Source organism: Heloderma suspectum, chromosome 3 (assembly GCF_057233095.1).
Source record: "Heloderma suspectum isolate Gila_16-S chromosome 3, 16-S_ref, whole genome shotgun sequence".
NCBI lineage: Eukaryota > Metazoa > Chordata > Lepidosauria > Squamata > Helodermatidae > Heloderma > Heloderma suspectum.
Window position 1 is genome coordinate 42,769,702 of NC_139460.1, and position 10,997 is coordinate 42,780,698.

Here is a 10,997-nt window from a genome sequence, read left to right on the forward strand (position 1 = left end):
CTGATGCTGGGAAAGACTGAGGGCAAAAGGAGAAGGGGACGGCAGAGGATGAGATGGCTAGATAGCATCACCGATGCAATGAATATGGACTTGACAGCACAGGACAGGAAGGCCTGGAGTGCTATGGTCCATGGGGTCACTGGAAAAGACCCTGATGCTGGGAAAGATCGAAGGGAAAAGGAGAAGGGGACAGAGGATGAGAAGGCTAGATAGCATCACCGATGCAATGAATATGGACTTGAGCACGCTCCGGGAGAGAGCGCAGGACAGGAAGGCCTGGCGTGCTGTGGTCCATGGGGTGACGAAGAGTCGGACAACACTGAACAACAACAACAACCGTTAGATTGTGTTTTTTTGTAATTTTATGTACACCTCCCTGGGATCGCCCTTGCTGATGGAGAAGCGGGAGAGGACATTTAAAAACAAATAAATAAGGCGACGGGGGGGGGGGGAGAAATTCACGAGCCCCACCGCCTCACTCCTTCCCGTTTTATCCAAATCATGTGTCTGTTCTCTATATGTCTACTCAGAAGTAAGCCCCATTGAGTTCGGTGGGACTTACTCGCAGGTAATTGTGTATAGTATTGTATCCTTAGAATCCAATCCTCAGGGCGTCTGTTGAGAAACAATTCCCACTGACTTAAACGTGGGCTTAGTTCCAGGTAAGTGTGTATAGGATTGCAGCCTACGGGACTTACCTGTGAGCACTGGCTATTGGGCTCCTCCACACGGAGCTTTTATCCTAAGACTGCGATGGCTCCTTCACGGAGCTTTGCAGGCTCTTTATATGACGCCATGATCATTGAAGGCGTCTCCTGCACTAAATGCCCTTTGTTCCATTTTTAAATAGAACGCAGCAATCAAATTATGCCCCCCACCCTTGTGTTCATAGAATCATGGCATAGTAGGGTTGGAAGGGGCCTACAAGGCCATCGAGTCCAACCCCCTGCTCAATGCAGGAATCCAAGTCAGAGCATCCCTGACAAGCACCTGTCCAGCCTCGTCTTGAATGTCTCCAGTGTGGGAGAGCCCACCACCGCCCTAGGTCATGGGTTCCATTGTGGTATTGCTCTAACAGTCAGGAATTTTTTTCCTGATGTTCAGCTGGAATCTGGCTTCCTGTCACTTGAGCCCATTATTCCATGTCCTGAACTCTGGGATGATCGAGAAGAGATCAGCCTTCCTCTCTGTGACAACCATTCAAGTACTTGAAGAGCGCTATCATATCTCCCCTCAGTCTTCTCAAGGCTAACCACTCCCAGTTCTTTTAGTCTCTCCTCATAGGGCTTTGTTTCCAGTGCCCTGATCATCTTTGTTGCCCTCCTCTGAGTCCTCTCCAGTTTGTCTGCATCCTTCTTAAAGTGTGATGCCCAGAACTGGACTCAGTACTCCAGATGAGGCCTAACCAGTCCTGAGTAGAGGGGAACTAGTACTTCCCAGGATTTGGAAGCTATGCTTCTATTAATGCAGCTCCAAACAGCATTGGCCTTTTTTGCAGCCACATCACATTGTTGGCTCATATTCAGCTTGTGATAGTCAACAATTCCAAGATCCTTCTCGCTTGTAGTGTTGTTGAGCCACATATCCCCTATCTTGAACTGTGCATTTGATTTCTTTTTCCTAGGTGCAGATCTTGGCATTTATCCCTATTAAATGTCATTCTGTTGTTTTCTGCCCTGCGCTCCAGTCTATCAAGATCACTTTGAATTTTGTTTATGTCTTCCAAAGTATTAGCTATCCCACCCAATTCTGTGTCATCTGCAAATATGATCAGCATTCCCTGCACCTCCTCCTCCAAGTCATTAATAAAAACGTTGAAGAGCACTGGGCCCAGGACTGAGCCCTGTGGTACCCCACTCATTACCTCTCCCCAGTTTGAGAAGGTCCCATTGATAAGCACTCTTTGAGTCCGATTCTGTAGCCAACTGTGGATCTACCTGATAGTTGTTTCATCTAGCCCACTTTGAGCTAGTTTGCTCATCAGGATATCATGGGGCACTTTGTCGAAAGCTTTGCTGAAGTCGAGGTATATGATGTCTACAGCATTTCCACGGTCCACAAGGGAAGTTACTTGATCAAAAAATGAGATCAGATTCATCTGGCAGGACTTCTTCTTGACAAATCCATGTTGGCTTCGAGTAATCACTGCATTGTTTTCAAGGTGCTGACAGATGGAGTGCTTTGTCATCTGCTCCAGAATTTTCCCAGGGATTGATGTCAGACTGACTGTTCTATAGTTCCCAGGTTCCTCCTTTTCACCCTTTTTGAAAATAGGGACAACATTCGCCCTCCTCCAGTCATCTGGCACCTCACCTGTCCTCCATGATTTCTCAAAGAGAATAGACAGCGGTTCTGAGAGTTCTCAGAAACTGCTACTTTATCCACTAAGTCATCTCTGTTGGTTAGGATCAAGTCAAGGATAGCCGATCCTCTAGTTCCTTCCTCTACTTTCTGTAGGAGGAAGTTATCCGCCACACAAGTCAGGAATTTCCTGGAGGGGCCATGTTTTGCAGAATTTGTCTCCCAACAAATATCGGGGAAATTGAAGTCCCCCATTACTACTACATCATGCTTCCTTAAAACATTGGCTATTTGCTTTTCAAAAGTTTCATCCTCATCTTCTCCTTGATTGGGTGGCCGGTAGTAGACTCCGACCACCATGTTCCTTTTATTCTTTGGTCCATTTATTTTGATCCAGATGCTCTCGATGGGGCTACCAAGCTCATCCTCCTGTATTTCTGTGCAGAGATATGTATTTTTCACATACAATGCAACCCCACCTCCCTTTCTGTTACTCCTGTTCTTTTTGAACAAGTTATATAGTTCAATTGCTGTATTCCAGTCATGAGAGTCATCCCACCAAGTCTCAGTTATACCTGTCAAGTCATAATGTCCCTCCTGTATTAAGAATTCAAGTTCGTTCTGTTTGTTTCCCATACTCTGGGCATTAGTATATAGACATCGAAGACCATGTGCTTCATAGTCTGGCTTTCTTCCTACATGTGTCTGAAGACTATTATCGGACGCTATTAGAGCTGTTCTCTCCATTGCAGTGCATGAGCCTTCGTCCATTGTTACCCCCAACTTTACATCTCCCTTCCCCATAGGATTTAATTTAAAGCCCTCCTGATGAAGTTCTTCATGCTGTGGCCAAACACACTCTTCCCAGCCTTTGTGAGGTGCAACCCGTCCCTTGCCAACAGCCCATCTTCCAGGAAGTATAGCCTGTGGTCTAGGGGTGGACGAAAGTCCCTTACCTGTCGTCAAAGGACGTTCGCGGTGGGGGGGAGGCGCTTCGCTGCTCCCCCCGCAAAGTTCAGGCTGGGGGGGGGGGAGGCTTCCCGCCTCGCCCCAGCCGAAATTCAGGCCGGGGAGGAGGCTTCCCGCCTCGCCCGGCCGCGAACACGGAAGTTTAAAAAACAAAAACAAACGCCCCCTGATAGGCTACGTGACGATTAATGTAGCCTATCACGGCTAGATCTGCAAAGTCAGCCGTGATAGGCTACGTCAATCGTCACGTAGCCTATCACGGGTGACTTAAAAAAAACAAAAACGCGTACGCTAATGGCGGCCCCCATAGGGAGCCGCCATTCGCGTTCCTTATTTAGTCGCTGTAGTCTACGTAAATGTTTACGTAGACTACGGCGAAAATAAGGGCAACGCAAATAGTGTTGCCCTTATTTTCGCTGTAGTCTACGTAAATCTTTACGTAGACTACAGCGACCAAATAAGGAACGCGAATGGCAGCTCCCTATGGGGGCCGCCATTATCCGTACGCGCTTTTTAAATTTTTTTTTAAAGTCACCCGTGATAGGCTACGTGACGATTTACGTAGCCTATCACGGCTGACTTTGCAAATCTAGCTGTGATAGGCTACGTGAATCGTCACGTAGCCTATCAGGGGGCGTTGTTGTTTTTTTTCTTTTATTGCAATGGCGGCAGCGGCAGCCGGTTGAAAGACCAGCTGCCGCTCCCGCCCCGCTCGAACACCCGCCGAACCGCCGGCCGGACCCGCCGCCGGGAGGGACATTCAGCGAAGGTAAGTTCGGAGGACTTCTCCCCGAAACTTGTTCGGGGGGCCGAACACGTTGGCGCTCGGCCCCCCGAAGTTTTGGGGAGAAATTCTCCGCCATCCCTACCGTGGTCCCAGAATCCAAATCTCTCTCGTCGGCACCACCTTCCTAGCCATTCATTCTCCCGGAGTATTTTTCTTTCCCTTTCTATCCCTCTTCTAACTACTGGAAGTACAGATAAGAAAACTATCTGAGCCCCAAAGTTCTTGAGTTTCCTTCCCAAAGCTTCAAAGTCTGACGTGAGTTCTTCGTAGCTCCACTTGGCAGTATCATTTGTTCCCACATGGATGAGAAGAAAGGGGTACCTGTCAGTGGGCTTTATGAGTTCAGGCAACCCTTCAGTCACATCTCTAATCCGTCCTCCTGGGAGCCAACATACCTGGCGAATCCACAGGTCTTGGCGACATACTTGGGTCTCTATCCCACGCCGCAAGGAGTCTCCCACTACTACCACTCTTCTCTTCTTGTTGTTGTAGGCCTGGGTTTCATTGCCTCTACTTGACTGACCTTCAGCATCTTGCTCACTCTCATGTAGGTTCCCCTGTGATTCTTCCTCTGCAGGCTGTCCTCCAGTCTCATCCGCAAGTACCTGGAATCGGTTCCACAGCTCCACTGCTTCCACTGGTGCAGAGTGGCATCTAGTTCTTCTTCTCCTAACTGTCACCCTTTTCCAAGGAGTATCCTCTACTCCATTTTTCTTCACCTCAGCATTTCCCACTTCTGCCTCATCTTGCTGTTGCTCTTCAAGCTTCTGGTCTTCCCTTTGCTGCTGTAGTTCCCCCATTCTGTCCAAGAACTCTTCGTGTTCTCTTATTCCCCAGAGGGTCGACAGTCGCTGCTCTAGTCCACTTACTTTTTCTTCCAGCAGCGTGATCAACTTGCACTTGTTGCAGGTGTAGGCCATGTTGTTCTCAGGCAAGAAAACAAACATTGCACACACCTTGCAGGTCACCACCACTGGAGAGTCTTGTCCTTCCATAGCCTCTTTTCCCTTTTTGTGTCTAGCTTTGTGGTTGTTCTAGACTAGCCTGTACCTGCTCCTCAACAGAGGTTAAAAGCAGAGTCCCACTGGTGTGGAAGTGTGTGTTACAAGACAAATAAATGAAAAAAAAAGTTAGTTAAAGAAGAAAAAAAAAAAGTTAGGGGCCTCCCCCTTGACCTCCCCTGCCGAACTCCCCTGGCCAACTCCTGTTTGCTCCCCTTATTCACTCACTCTGGTCGCTTGCTCTCTGGGAGCTTGCTTGCTTCAGTAGTCCCTGGACCAGCTGGAGCAGCTTGCTCTGCTCAGCTCAGCTCTTAGCCTCTGTCTCCTTTGTCTCCTTTGTCTCTTCTACCATTGCAATTCCCCTGGCCAACTCCTGTTTGCTTGCTCTGGTCGCTTGCTCTCTGGGAGCTTGCTTGCTTCTGTAGTCCCTGGACCAGCTGGAGCACCTTGCTCTGCTCTGGTTTGCTCTGCTCAGCTGGGAGGCGGGCAACAGACAGATTCCACTTTAATTTCCTCAGTGAAAAGAGTAAAGGCTGCAAGAAGAGGAGCTATGAAACTGAAATGAAAGATAATGGAAGACTCAGATACGGGGAGAAGGAGGGGGAAGGGGGTGAGAGGAAAGGAAGCATGCAAAAAAGGGAGTCGTTGTGATCCTGCATTTAATACCGAAGCAGAAAGCCCCATTTTAAATGCAGGATTTTAGGCTGGTGTAGAGATACCCACCCCTTCATGGATCACTGCCTTGTTGTGGCGAAGGGGCTTGCGTAACTCAGTGAAGCCATAAGCTATGCCGTGCAGGGCCACCCGAGACGGACAGGTCATGGCAGAGAGTTCTGACAAAATGTGGTCCACTGGAGAAGGAAATGGCAACCCACTCCAGTATTCTTGCCAAGAAAACCCCATGGAACGTATCACAAGGCTAAAAGATATGACGCCGGAAGATGAGCCCCTCAGGTCGGAAGGTGTCCAATATGCTACTGGGGAAGAGCAGAGGGTATTTCCAAGTAGCGCCAGAAAGAGTGAAGCGGCTGGGCCAAAGCCGAAAGGACACTCAGCTGTGGATGTGTCTGGTGGTGAAAAGAAAATCCGATGCTGTAAAGAACAATATTGTTTAGGAACCTGGAATGTCAGATCAATGAATCAAGGTAAGCTGGAGGTGGTCAAACATGAGATGGCAAGATTGAACATCGACATCTTGGGAATCAGCGAACTCAAATGGACAGGCATGGGCGAATTTAATTCAGGTGACCATCATATCTACTATTGTGGGCAAGAATCCCTTAGAAGAAATGGAGTAGCACTCATAGTCAACAAAAGGGTGGGAAAAGCAGTACTGGGGTACAAACTTAAAAATGATAGAATGATCTCAGTACGAATCCAAGGCAAACCATTCAACATCACAGTAATTCAAGTCTATGCCCCAACCACTGAGGCCGAAGAAGCTGAGGTTGATCGGTTCTATGAAGACCTACAACACCTTCTAGAACTAACACCAAAAAAAGACGTCCTCTTCATCATAGGGGATTGGAATGCTAAAGTAGGAAGTCAAGAAATCACCGGGATAACAGGCAGGCATGGCCTTGGTGTACAAAATGAAGCAGGACAAAAGCTAATAGAGTTTTGCCAAGAGAACATGCTGATCATAGCAAACACTCTTTTCCAACAGCACAAGAGGCGACTCTACACATGGACATCACCAGATGGTCAATATCGAAATCAGATTGATTATGTCCTTTGCAGCCAAAGATGGAGAAGCTCCATACAGTCAGTCAAAACAAGACCTGGAGCTGACTGTGGCTCAGATCATGAGCTGCTTCTTGCAAAATTTCGGCTTAAATTGAAGAACGTCGGGAAAACCACTAAACCGTTCAGGTATGACCTAAATCATATCCCTGATGAATATACAGTGGAGGTGAAGAATAGATTTAAGGGATTAGACCTGATAGACAGAGTGCCTGAGGAACTATGGACGGAGGTCCGTAACATTGTTCAGGAGGCAGCAACGAAATCCATCCCAAAGAAAAAGAAATGCAAGAAAGCAAAGTGGCTGTCTGATGAGGCTTTACAAGTAGCTCACGAAAGAAGGGAAGCGAAAAGCAAGGGAGAAAGGGGAAGATATACCCAACTGAATGCAGAGTTCCAGAGAATAGCAAGGAGAGACAAGAAGGCCTTCTTAAGTGAACAATGCAAAGAAATCGAGGAAAACAACAGAATGGGAAAGACTAGAGATCTCTTCAAGAAATCGGAGATCTCAAGGGAACGTTTTGTGCAAAGATGGGCATGATAAAGGACAAAGAAGGCAGGGACCTAACAGAAGCAGATGAGATTAAGAAGAGGTGGCAAGAATACACAGAAGAACTATACAGGAAAGATCTGAATGTCTCTGATAGCCATGATAGTGCGGTCACTGAACTTGAGCCGGACATCCTAGAGAGTGAAGTCAAGTGGGCCTTAGGAAGCATTAGTAACAATAAAGCTAGCGGAGATGACAGTATTCCAGCCGAGCTATTTAAAATCCTAAAAGATGATGCTGTTAAAGTGCTGCACTCAATATGCCAACAAATCTGGAACACTCAACAGTGGCCACAAGACTGGAAAAGGTCAGTTTACATTCCAATTCCAAAGAAGGGCAACGCCAAAGAGTGTTCAAACTACCGCACCATTGCGCTCATTTCACATGCCAGCAAGGTGATGCTCAAAATCCTACAAGCTAGGCTTCAGCAGTATGCGAACCGAGAACTACCGGAAGTACAAGCTGGGTTTAGAAGAGGCAGAGGAACTAGAGATCAAATCGCCAACATTCGCTGCATCATGGAGAAAGCAAGAGAATTCCAGAAAAACGTCTATTTCTGCTTCATTGACTACGCTAAAGCCTTTGATTGTGTGGATCACAACAAACTGTGGCAAATTCTTAAAGAGATCGGAGTACCAGACCACCTTACCTGTCTCCTGAGAAACCTGTACGAGGGTCAAGAAGCAACAGTAAGAACCAGACATGGAACAACCGAGTGGTTCAAAATTGGGAAAGGAGTACGACAAGGCTGCATATTGTCACCCTGCTTATTTAACTTATATGCAGAGTACATCATGAGAAATGCTGGGTTGGATGAATCAGAGGTCGGAATTAAGATTGCTGGGAGAATTATCAACAACCTCCGATATGCAGACGATACCACCCTATTGGCAGAAAGCGAAGAGGATCTCAAGAGCCTCTTGTTGAGGGTGAAAGAGGAGAGTGCAAAAGCTGGTTTGAAACTCAACATTAAAAAAACTAAGATCATGGCATCTGGCCCCATCACTTCCTGGCATATAGAAGGGGAAGAAATGGAAGCAGTGACAGATTTTACTTTCTTGGGCTCCAAGATCACCGCAGATGGTGACTGTAGCCATGAAATTAAAAGACGCTTGCTCCTTGGGAGGAAAGCTATGGCCAACCTAGACAGCATAGTAAGAAGCAGAGACATCACCTTGCCAACAAAGGTCCGTCTAATCAAAGCTATGGTTTTCCCAGTAGTAATGTATGGATGTGAGAGCTGGACTATAAGGAAGGCTGAGCGCCGAAGAATTGATGCTTTCGAACTGTGGTGCTGGAGAAGACTCCTACGAGTCCCCTGGACTGCAAGGAGGTCCAATCAGTCCATCCTAAAGGAAATCAACCCTGAGTGCTCATTGGAAGGACAGATAATGAAGGTGAAGCTCCAATATTTTGGCCACCTAATGCAAAGAGAAAACTCCCTGGAAAAGACCCTGATGCTGGGAAAGACTGAAGGCAAAAGGAGAAGGGGACGGCAGAGGATGAGATGGCTAGATAGCATCACGGATGCAATGAATATGAACTTGAGCACGCTCCGGGAGAGAGCGCAGGACAGGAAGGCCTGGCGTGCTATGGTCCATGGGGTCACGAAGAGTCGGACACGACTGAACGACTGAACAACAACAACAACAGAGATACCCACTGTCTAAGGGCATGATCCTATGCATGTTTAGGGGATGGGATAAAAGCCAGAAAGGAACCAGCTGGAGGGGCCCCTTTATTGAAAATAACCATGCCAAACACAATGGCATGTGTTAGAGACACCTGAGAACAATATTTTAGGACAGAAACCCTTGAAAAAAATTATATTATTAACCCCTTAATGCCCAGAACACATCCGGAAGAGAACGAAATGGCACAGAACAGCCACTTCCGAATGAGCCAAGCCAACCAAATTCACCAGTCAGACATGAACTACATGGGACTGATGTGATAAGCCACAAAACGTCCACAGAAACCATGTTCAGGTAGCCATTACATCCCATGTAATTGTGATTGATGCATTTGGTTGATTTGTCTCACTTGGAGTTGTCATTGTGTGCCATTTTTCGAGCATGTCAACTAATGCCTGGAACAGATATCAGAATGTGGGTTTTGTGGTGGTTCTGTGGCTTATTGTGTCCCTCCCATACAATCATATGGGAAAAGTGAATTTGTTTGATTTAGCTCACTTGGAAGTGGCTGTTGTAGACCATTTCCCAGAAAATTGATTTTTGCTTGGAACGGGTATCTGAACGTGGTTTCTGTGGAGGTTTTATAGCTTATTGCACGCCTCCCATGTAAATAAATAAATAATAAATTATTTAATTATTAAATAAATAAATTATTATTTATTTAAAATAAATAAATAGAATTTTATTTTATTTATCACATTGCACAATCCAGTTGCCTGATCTGCCTTGTGATTTGATTCCAGGCATGTTTACTCAGAAGGAAGTCCCACTGTGTTCAGTGCTATACACTGATTTCAGAACACGATCATCTTGAGTATTGCAGGATTAGGGTGGCCCACCCAAGAGAGGGAATGCATTACCAATAACGAGAACAAAAGACACCAATTTGCATAATATTTTGCATATGCTAATTTATATGTGTAGATGCAAATTCAGAAATAATAACTATAATTTAAATAGAAATACAATGCATCTCACCATAGTGGAGAGGATTGAATAGGTGACCTGTGTGTCTGCTCCGTCTGCTGTCCAGGTACTAAGTGTTGATGGGCAACTTCAAAGAGCTGCTGCTCTCCCTTCTTAGGGTTCTTTATCTTTAAACTGGCCTTGTACTGGTCAACTCTTCAAATGGAGGATGCCTTCAAATACACGACTGGCCTCTGACATCCCTTTAATTACAGGACTGTCCTCTGTAAAGTAGGACACCTGGCCAACCTATGATTGTATCTGTAATTTCGTCCTTGTCCCAGAGTCAACAGTGTTCACTGATTTCAGAACATGTTAATCTTGATTATGGTGGCTGTATTTTGATAGGCTATAGACAAATAACGACAGAGAGGAAACACAAGGAGACAAATCAATTTGCCTAGTTTTACATTTCCTTAAACCTGTCCCTTCAGTTAGATCTCAGTCCTGAATTTTCTGGAATTGTAGCATGAAATTGCCACCTACTTGTAATATATGCTGTTGTAAAGGGTTTGTGTTTTTTTTGGTAGTATATCTTGCAAGCCAACTCAGTAGATAAAACATGGGATTGGGGGCAGGATGAACTTGGCATATTTTATTTATCGGGAAAATATATTTGTCAAGGAAAAAAAATGAAACCAGGGTTGTTTTCCTGACTATTTACTTCACAAGGCAAGAAAAAACAGATTGCCAATTTCACTGAGAGAGAGAAAGAGATGAAAGGATCAGAGTTAAAAGCACTGCTTTGTTATTATAAAAATCAACTGTCTGAATGTAGTACTGTTCTTACTCATGGGGAGTGAGTGATCTAGGGGCAGAATATAAAAGAGTTGGAGTAGCTCTTTTGATCAAAGCTGAAAGGCATAACATTTTAAATATGAAAGTAGGTGAAAGAAGGTTTATGCCCTGTAAAGCACAAAGAAGCAAGAGAGGGAGAATTTCAGGTAAAAAAATCTCGTGTGACACACCTGCTTCCTAGTTGCTTT